Genomic DNA, 10,000 nt, shown 5'->3' with positions numbered 1-10,000 from the left:
GGTGTCAGCGACCCACTGGTGTTGCCCCTTGACGGCGGCGGAAGATGACAGCGCCGCACCGTCAAAGGCAACATGCAGGCGCGCGGCCCACATCTCTCCAACCTGCGTCGACGATTTGAGGAGGTGGCCCTCCCACATAAGATGCCGCTCCAGCGCCTCAATCTCACGCTGCACCTCGTCCCGGCCTGCACCGTCGGCGGCTGGCCCAATCCTCTTCAGCGCCAGGAGACGGGACCGGCGAAGTGTTGGCCCCATCCATCGGCATGATGGGATGCCGAGGCCTCCCTGGGCTACAGGAGCGTGGAAGTAGCCCAGGGGAGTGTCCGCCGGAAGGCGGAACCATCTCCTGACGGCGGCACGGATGGTCACATCTGCCGCTTTCAACGCACCCACTCGGGTGCGGCTGAGGGCCAGCCCATGGTACAGGCCAGGCAGAAGTACGGTGGTGAGGGCGTGGAGGCGCTGTTGCGGCTTGAGCGGAGCTCGGGAGATGACGTCCAGCTGCTCCACCAGGTGGCGTCGTGGGTTGAAAACGCAGCGACCCGCGGTGGAGAATTGCAGTCCCAGGTACCGGAAGGTTTCACCCACACGTAGGGCGGGCACGGTGGCGTTGCCCGCTTTGAAGGTAACGTCGGCGTCGACCTTCACCTTCTTGTCGCGCCCAGACGCGACTAAGGCGAGGGTGAAACACTTCCGGGCGTTGATCTGCAGCCCCAGATGGGCGAGGGCTGCGACGGCTGCGTCGATGAGGGACTGCAATCCCCTCGCGGTCGATGCAAAAAGCAGGACGTCATCTGCGAAGGCCGCAGCGTTAACTCTGCGACCAAGGATCCGAGCTCCGATGTGGGAGGGAAGTTGACTCAAAACATAGTCCACCGCAAAATTGAAAAGGAGGGGGGAGAGGGGGTCACCCTGACGCACACCCCTAGCCGGCTGCAGAGGCACGCCCACGTCGGCGCCGCCCGCTATCACTGTCGTGCTACCCTCGTAACACCTTTCGACGTACTCAATAAAGCAATCCGGCAGGCCATGAGCCCTCAGCACGGGGCGGAGGGCAGCATGGTCCACCGAATCGAACGCTTTAGAGACGTCGATCGATGCCACAAAAACAGAGCGACAGGAGCGGACTGCGTCGGTGAGAGCAGTGTCCAAGATGAAGGTGTTTTCCAACATCCCATCCCGGGGGATGAATGCCCGCTGACGTTCGTCCACAGCACATGCACGCATCAGGCGTGACGCGAGAACCTTGTGAAAGGTCCGCGCCAACACCGAGCAGACCGTAATGGGGCGAAAGTCAGCGGGGGATGTTGGTGCAGCCGTTTTGGGGAGAAGTGACGTCCGGGCGCGAAGCAGACGCTCGGGGAGGGCGCGGGCCAGGAGGAAGAGGTTCAAGAGTTTCACCAGGACTTCATGCGGCAGGCGCCGCAGCTCCGCTGGAGTCAGGCCGTCCGGCCCGGCTGCCGATCCCCTGGGCGGCAAGGCAGCAGCGACCTCCTCACGTGTGACCGGCCCCCATAGGCACTCAGAGAGTCATAGTTACTCCCGCCGTTTACCCGCGCTTGCTTGAATTTCTTCACGTTGACATTCAGAGCACTGGGCAGAAATCACATTGCGTCAACACCCGCTAGGGCCATCGCAATGCTTTGTTTTAATTAGACAGTCGGATTCCCCCAGTCCGTGCCAGTTCTGAGTTGATCGTTGAATGGCGGCCGAAGAGAATCCGCGCACCCGCGCGCCCCCGGAGGAGCACGCTAAGGCGGACGCGGCCTCGCAGCAAGGAAGATCCGTGGGAGGCCAAGGCACGGGACCGAGCTCGGATCCTGCACGCAGGTTGAAGCACCGGGGCGCGAACGCCGCGCAGGCGCGCGCATCCTGCACCGCCGACCAGCACGAGGCCGACCAACGGCGAGAGCAGACCACGCCCGCGCTAAACGCCCGCACTTACCGGCACCCCTACGGCACTCACCTCGCCCAGGCCCGGCACGTTAGCGCTGACCCACTTCCCGACCAAGCCCGACACGCCCCGATCCTCAGAGCCAATCCTTATCCCGAAGTTACGGATCCAATTTGCCGACTTCCCTTACCTACATTATTCTATCGACTAGAGGCTCTTCACCTTGGAGACCTGCTGCGGATATGGGTACGAACCGGCGCGACACCTCCACGTGGCCCTCTCCCGGATTTTCAAGGTCCGAGGGGAAGATCGGGACACCGCCGCAACTGCGGTGCTCTTCGCGTTCCAAACCCTATCTCCCTGCTAGAGGATTCCAGGGAACTCGAACGCTCATGCAGAAAAGAAAACTCTTCCCCGATCTCCCGACGGCGTCTCCGGGTCCTTTTGGGTTACCCCGACGAGCATCTCTAAAAGAGGGGCCCGACTTGTATCGGTTCCGCTGCCGGGTTCCGGAATAGGAACCGGATTCCCTTTCGCCCAACGGGGGCCAGCACAAAGCGCATCATGCTATGACGGCCCCCATCAACATCGGATTTCTCCTAGGGCTTAGGATCGACTGACTCGTGTGCAACGGCTGTTCACACGAAACCCTTCTCCGCGTCAGCCCTCCAGGGCCTCGCTGGAGTATTTGCTACTACCACCAAGATCTGCACCGACGGCGGCTCCAGGCAGGCTCACGCCCAGACCCTTCTGCGCCCACCGCCGCGACCCTCCTACTCGTCAGGGCTTCGCGGCCGGCCGCAAGGACCGGCCATGACTGCCAGACTGACGGCCGAGTATAGGCACGACGCTTCAGCGCCATCCATTTTCAGGGCTAGTTGCTTCGGCAGGTGAGTTGTTACACACTCCTTAGCGGATTCCGACTTCCATGGCCACCGTCCTGCTGTCTTAAGCAACCAACGCCTTTCATGGTTTCCCATGAGCGTCGATTCGGGCGCCTTAACTCGGCGTTTGGTTCATCCCACAGCGCCAGTTCTGCTTACCAAAAGTGGCCCACTTGGCACTCCGATCCGAGTCGTTTGCTCGCGGCTTCAGCATATCAAGCAAGCCGGAGATCTCACCCATTTAAAGTTTGAGAATAGGTTGAGGTCGTTTCGGCCCCAAGGCCTCTAATCATTCGCTTTACCGGCTATCCTGAGGGAAACTTCGGAGGGAACCAGCTACTAGATGGTTCGATTAGTCTCTCGCCCCTATACCCAGCTCCGACGATCGATTTGCACGTCAGAATCGCTACGGACCTCCATCAGGGTTTCCCCTGACTTCGTCCTGGCCAGGCATAGTTCACCATCTTTCGGGTCCCAACGTGTACGCTCTAGGTGCGCCTCACCTCGCAATGAGGACGAGACGCCCCGGGAGTGCGGAGGCCGCCGCCCCGTGAAGGGCGGGGAAGCCCCATCCTCCCTCGGCCCGCGCAAGGCGAGACCTTCACTTTCATTACGCCTTTAGGTTTCGTACAGCCCAATGACTCGCGCACATGTTAGACTCCTTGGTCCGTGTTTCAAGACGGGTCGTGAAATTGTCCAAAGCTGAAGCGCCGCTGACGGGAGCGATTATTCCGCCCGAGAGCATCCCGAGCCAACAGCGGCGCGGGTCCGGGGCCGGGCCAGGTAGGTCCGTCATCCGGGAAGAACCGCGCGCGCTTGCCGGGAGCCCGAGCGCCCAAAGGGGCGAATCGACTCCTCCAGATATACCGCCGGGCAGCCAGCCAGGACACCGGGGCTCTGCCCAACAGACGCGAACCGAGGCCCGCGGAAGGACAGGCTGCGCACCCGGGCCGTAGGCCGGCACCCAGCGGGTCGCGACGTCCTACTAGGGGAGAAGTGCGGCCCACCGCACACCGGAACGGCCCCACCCCGCGGCGAGTGGAAAGGCAACCGGACACGACCCCGCCGCAGATTGCTCCGCGCGGGCGGCCGGCCCCATCTGCCGAGGGTGGAGGCCAGTGGCCGGATGGGCGTGAATCTCACCCGTTCGACCTTTCGGACTTCTCACGTTTACCCCAGAACGGTTTCACGTACTTTTGAACTCTCTCTTCAAAGTTCTTTTCAACTTTCCCTCACGGTACTTGTTCGCTATCGGTCTCGTGGTCATATTTAGTCTCAGATGGAGTTTACCACCCACTTGGAGCTGCACTCTCAAGCAACCCGACTCGAAGGAGAGGTCCCGCCGACGCTCGCACCGGCCGCTACGGGCCTGGCACCCTCTACGGGCCGTGGCCTCATTCAAGTTGGACTTGGGCTCGGCGCGAGGCGTCGGGGTAGTGGACCCTCCCAAACACCACATGCCACGACAGGCGGCAGCCTGCGGGGTTCGGTGCTGGACTCTTCCCTGTTCGCTCGCCGCTACTGGGGGAATCCTTGTTAGTTTCTTTTCCTCCGCTTAGTAATATGCTTAAATTCAGCGGGTAGTCTCGCCTGCTCTGAGGTCGTTGTACGAGGTGTCGCACGCCACACCGCCAGCCGGCTGTGCACGCTACCGAGAAAGTACCGGTATGCGAACCGCCAGGCGACGGGCGCGCATCGCACGTTTGAGGAGACGCGGCCGGCCCCACAGGCGGCCGCGACACTCCCAGGTCTGCGAAGCGGGGCAAACGCCGCGCGCTTCAGTATACGTAGCCGACCCTCAGCCAGACGTGGCCCGGGAACGGAATCCATGGACCGCAATGTGCGTTCGAAACGTCGATGTTCATGTGTCCTGCAGTTCACATGTCGACGCGCAATTTGCTGCGTTCTTCATCGACCCACGAGCCGAGTGATCCACCGTCCTGGGTGATCTTTTCTCAGTTTCCGCCGTCTCTTTCGAGACGGTCGCATAGGCGGGAGTGAGGCGTGTGGCGGCCCCTGTTCCAGCGTTCTGTGTCCAACGGCCTCACGGCCGACGGGCGTCGTACGGCTCCACACCGGAGCGGACAGGCACTCGGGCGAAAGTCATTCAAAACCGGCGCCAGGCGCCAGGTGCCGCAGGCCAGCCGCTCCAGCGCTTCAGCGCTCGTACCACACAACATTGCCGCTAGTTTTGAGAGGCACGCGTGGTTCCGCACGCGGCGCACGGCTACGGCGAGCCGTACAGGTAGCGTGTTGCGCGACACGACACGCACATCGAAAGACATGCAGTCTAGTCGGTAATGATCCTTCCGCAGGTTCACCTACGGAAACCTTGTTACGACTTTTACTTCCTCTAAATGATCAAGTTTGGTCATCTTTCCGGTAGCATCGGCAACGACAGAGTCAATGCCGCGTACCAGTCCGAAGACCTCACTAAATCATTCAATCGGTAGTAGCGACGGGCGGTGTGTACAAAGGGCAGGGACGTAATCAACGCGAGCTTATGACTCGCGCTTACTGGGAATTCCTCGTTCATGGGGAACAATTGCAAGCCCCAATCCCTAGCACGAAGGAGGTTCAGCGGGTTACCCCGACCTTTCGGCCTAGGAAGACACGCTGATTCCTTCAGTGTAGCGCGCGTGCGGCCCAGAACATCTAAGGGCATCACAGACCTGTTATTGCTCAATCTCGTGCGGCTAGAAGCCGCCTGTCCCTCTAAGAAGAAAAGTAATCGCTGACAGCACGAAGGATGTCACGCGACTAGTTAGCAGGCTAGAGTCTCGTTCGTTATCGGAATTAACCAGACAAATCGCTCCACCAACTAAGAACGGCCATGCACCACCACCCACCGAATCAAGAAAGAGCTATCAATCTGTCAATCCTTCCGGTGTCCGGGCCTGGTGAGGTTTCCCGTGTTGAGTCAAATTAAGCCGCAGGCTCCACTCCTGGTGGTGCCCTTCCGTCAATTCCTTTAAGTTTCAGCTTTGCAACCATACTTCCCCCGGAACCCAAAAGCTTTGGTTTCCCGGAGGCTGCCCGCCGAGTCATCGGAGGAACTGCGGCGGATCGCTGGCTGGCATCGTTTATGGTTAGAACTAGGGCGGTATCTGATCGCCTTCGAACCTCTAACTTTCGTTCTTGATTAATGAAAACATACTTGGCAAATGCTTTCGCTTCTGTTCGTCTTGCGACGATCCAAGAATTTCACCTCTAACGTCGCAATACGAATGCCCCCGCCTGTCCCTATTAATCATTACCTCGGGTTCCGAAAACCAACAAAATAGAACCGAGGTCCTATTCCATTATTCCATGCACACAGTATTCAGGCGGGCTTGCCTGCTTTAAGCACTCTAATTTGTTCAAAGTAAACGTGCCGGCCCACCGAGACACTCAATAAAGAGCACCCTGGTAGGATTTCAACGGGGTCCGCCTCGGGACGCACGAGCACGCACGGGGCGGTCGCACGCCTTCGGCTCGCCCCACCGGCAGGACGTCCCACGATACATGCCAGTTAAACACCGACGGGCGGTGAACCAACAGCGTGGGACACAAATCCAACTACGAGCTTTTTAACCGCAACAACTTTAATATACGCTATTGGAGCTGGAATTACCGCGGCTGCTGGCACCAGACTTGCCCTCCAATAGATACTCGTTAAAGGATTTAAAGTGTACTCATTCCGATTACGGGGCCTCGGATGAGTCCCGTATCGTTATTTTTCGTCACTACCTCCCCGTGCCGGGAGTGGGTAATTTGCGCGCCTGCTGCCTTCCTTGGATGTGGTAGCCGTTTCTCAGGCTCCCTCTCCGGAATCGAACCCTGATTCCCCGTTACCCGTTACAACCATGGTAGGCGCAGAACCTACCATCGACAGTTGATAAGGCAGACATTTGAAAGATGCGTCGCCGGTACGAGGACCGTGCGATCAGCCCAAAGTTATTCAGAGTCACCAAGGCAAACGGACCGGACGAGCCGACCGATTGGTTTTGATCTAATAAAAGCGTCCCTTCCATCTCTGGTCGGGACTCTGTTTGCATGTATTAGCTCTAGAATTACCACAGTTATCCAAGTAACGTGGGTACGATCTAAGGAACCATAACTGATTTAATGAGCCATTCGCGGTTTCACCTTAATGCGGCTTGTACTGAGACATGCATGGCTTAATCTTTGAGACAAGCATATGACTACTGGCAGGATCAACCAGGGAGCTGCGTCAACTAGAGCTGAGCAGCCGGCCGCCCGGGAGTGTGTCCCGGGGGCCCGCGCGAACACGCAAGCGTCCGCTCAATCATTCTGCAAACAGGAGGAGGCTGAGCTCCCCTGCACAATACACCTCGAAACCCTCTCAGGTCCCGGCGGCGCGCAGCGCCGTCCCAAGTACTTGGTCGGGTTCGAGAGAGGCGCAATCGCCCGGAGTTAGGCGAGTAGACGCTTTCGGTGCGACCACCCGTGCTCCCAACTGAGCTTGCCGCTGCCGACAGAGGCCCGGGAGCGTGCTGTCGTGGCATTGCCGGAGGGAGACAACACGCGCCACCTACGGTGACCGGCAGCTCCAACGCCAGCGCCACAGAAGGACAAAAGCCCCACTTGGGTGCCGAAGCGAACTCTCCCAGCACAGCGCACGCGCCAACACATCCGCACAGCTGCGATACAAACCACCAGCGAGAACCGCTGGGGCGACCGAGCAGCAGACGGCGTCGCGGCGCCGAGCGCCGGGCGGCGGCGCATCCTCAACGCACACAGTCCTCAATCGGACCAGCACACTGAAGATGTCCACCGCGCTTCGCACCGGGCCCGCGAGGACCTACTTTGGCCGCACGGCGCCGCGCGCAGGGTGCGCCGGCGCGCAGCTGCGACGCCTGCCGCGTCCGTCGGCCGGCGCGCCTGCCACTGGCCGCCCCCACCAGCCGGCTGTAGCGCGTGCGCCCACGCACCGCGCGGCCAGCACGCCGGGAGGCGCCCCCTCACCGGCCGGGGACGGTCCCACCCAGCCACCGCCGCGTATCGCTTCACACCCAGATGCCGTTCAGTTTCGTCGGCATGGTGGGTATCGCTGGAACAACCGGTTAGTACCTCAACCTATCGTCGCCATCACCGATTCACCCCTAGCGAGAACAACCGCACCACAACAGGTTACCATTTGTTCATTTGCGTAACTTCACCAGAAAACGCAGGCGTCCATCGCCATTTGCAACTTCCACGATTATTGCATGCCTGTGTCAGGTGTCACGCCACACTACGTCTGCCCACATACACGCAACAAAATGTGCACGCCTAGACAATACGTGGAAGGTGGCCCCCGTACGTATGCGATGTCCATTGCTCGAACGACTGTCAACCGGCCTCTGTAGCATGTCGCAGATATGGAACGCGGTGCACCATGCCATCACGGTGTGTGAGGAGAGACGACTAGGTCCGAATACATCAACAGACAGCTCATGCTGATCGCCATCCACGGCGTCCGTTCCTCCCACACGTCTCTATGGCGTACCACACTGCAATCCAGCTCTCATAGGGAGACGACACGTAGCTGCGTGCACAATATTTGCACTGTATGGTCCGCCGTTTTTGGGCGCAGTCGTTGTACGGTCACACATGTGCCACGATGTATCATTCAGTACATAAGGACGAATGTGCAGTACAGATTGTGGTTTACGCGTACGACATTAGCGGACAGTTGACACAGGCCGCACCACAACGTAGCCTGAGTACGTCGCATGCGGAGGGCATTGAACATGCAAAGTTCTCACCAACCAGCTTGCGAAGGCAGGGGGCAAGGTGGGGACGTGGGGAGGGGCGGCATGTACGTCCTGCTGCCATCCACATTACAGTGTACAGCAGGAGCATGTGGAAAGTGAGCAAGACTTGCAAGGTGTTTAACATGAAGCGATACACAGGGGAGCGGGGAGTGCGAGTAGCGAACTATATTGCGAGGGTTGCGGGTGGGCAACACTACACTAATTGAACGAGTCGTATAACAATTACAGAGCAGGTTTAGGCGACAACGTGGGTTACGTTAGGCGACAACGTGGGTTACGTTAGGGGACAACGTGGGTTACGTTAGGGCACAACGTGGGTTAGGTTAAGGCACAACGTGGGTTAGGTTAAGGCACAACGTGGGTTAGGTTAAGGCACGACATGGGTTAGGTTAAGGCACGACATGGGTTAGGTTAAGGCACAACATGGGTTAGGTTAAGGCACAACATGGGTTAGGTTAAGGCACAACATGGGTTAGGTTAAGGCACAACATGGGTTAGGTTAAGGCACAACATGGGTTAGGTTAAGGCACAACATGGGTTAGGTTAAGGCACAACATGGGTTAGGTTAAGGCACAACATGGGTTAGGTTAAGGCACAACATGGGTTAGGTTAAGGCACAACATGGGTTAGGTTAAGGCACAACATGGGTTAGGTTAAGGCACAACATGGGTTAGGTTAAGGCACAACATGGGTTAGGTTAAGGCACAACATGGGTTAGGTTAAGGCACAACATGGGTTAGGTTAAGGCACAACATGGGTTAGGTTAAGGCACAACATGGGTTAGGTTAAGGCACAACATGGGTTAGGTTAAGGCACAACATGGGTTAGGTTAAGGCACAACATGGGTTAGGTTAAGGCACAACATGGGTTAGGTTAAGGCACAACATGGGTTAGGTTAAGGCACAACATGGGTTAGGTTAAGGCACAACATGGGTTAGGTTAAGGCACAACATGGGTTAGGTTAAGGCACAACATGGGTTAGGTTAAGGCACAACATAGGTTAGGTTAAGGCACAACATAGGTTAGGTTAAGGCACAACATAGGTTAGGTTAAGGCACAACATAGGTTAGGTTAAGGCACAACATAGGTTAGGTTAAGGCACAACATAGGTTAGGTTAAGGCACAACATAGGTTAGGTTAAGGCACAACATAGGTTAGGTTAAGGCACAACATAGGTTAGGTTAAGGCACAACATAGGTTAGGTTAAGGCACAACATAGGTTAGGTTAAGGTACAACATAGGTTAGGTTAAGGTACAACATAGGTTAGGTTAAGGTACAACATAGGTTAGGTTAAGGTACAACATAGGTTAGGTTAAGGTACAACATAGGTTAGGTTAGGTTAGGTTACACGTTGTTGTAAGGAAAGGTGTAGGGGGGGGCGGGGGCGGCAGGTTCGTTGATAGTGATTATAGTAAGTGAATGCTTGTGACATGATCAGATTTGTCACGTCAGGATGCACCTT

The 10,000-nt window shown here is 57.8% G+C and overlaps 3 non-coding genes across 3 annotated transcripts in view; all 3 read right to left on the bottom strand.

Annotated features, from left to right (window-relative positions):
- LOC124773730 overlaps positions 1–4,382 on the bottom strand; it is a 6,647-nt gene extending 2,265 nt beyond the window's left edge. Inside the window, exon 1 of the ribosomal RNA XR_007014873.1 lies at positions 1–4,382. This exon is cut by the window's left edge and continues 2,265 nt beyond it. This is a non-coding gene — a ribosomal RNA (large subunit ribosomal RNA).
- A 188-nt stretch (positions 4,383–4,570) lies between these two features.
- Positions 4,571–4,725, bottom strand: LOC124773440. Its single transcript, XR_007014686.1, has one exon. It is a non-coding gene; the product is annotated as a 5.8S ribosomal RNA (ribosomal RNA).
- A 351-nt stretch (positions 4,726–5,076) lies between these two features.
- Positions 5,077–6,985, bottom strand: LOC124773552. The gene has a single exon (XR_007014796.1). It is a non-coding gene; the product is annotated as a small subunit ribosomal RNA (ribosomal RNA).
- Between the last annotated feature and the right edge of the window lie 3,015 nt (positions 6,986–10,000).

Source organism: Schistocerca piceifrons, unplaced genomic scaffold (genome assembly GCF_021461385.2).
Source record: "Schistocerca piceifrons isolate TAMUIC-IGC-003096 unplaced genomic scaffold, iqSchPice1.1 HiC_scaffold_954, whole genome shotgun sequence".
NCBI classification, from domain to species: domain Eukaryota; kingdom Metazoa; phylum Arthropoda; class Insecta; order Orthoptera; family Acrididae; genus Schistocerca; species Schistocerca piceifrons.
This window is presented reverse-complemented; position numbering and strand designations above follow the sequence as displayed.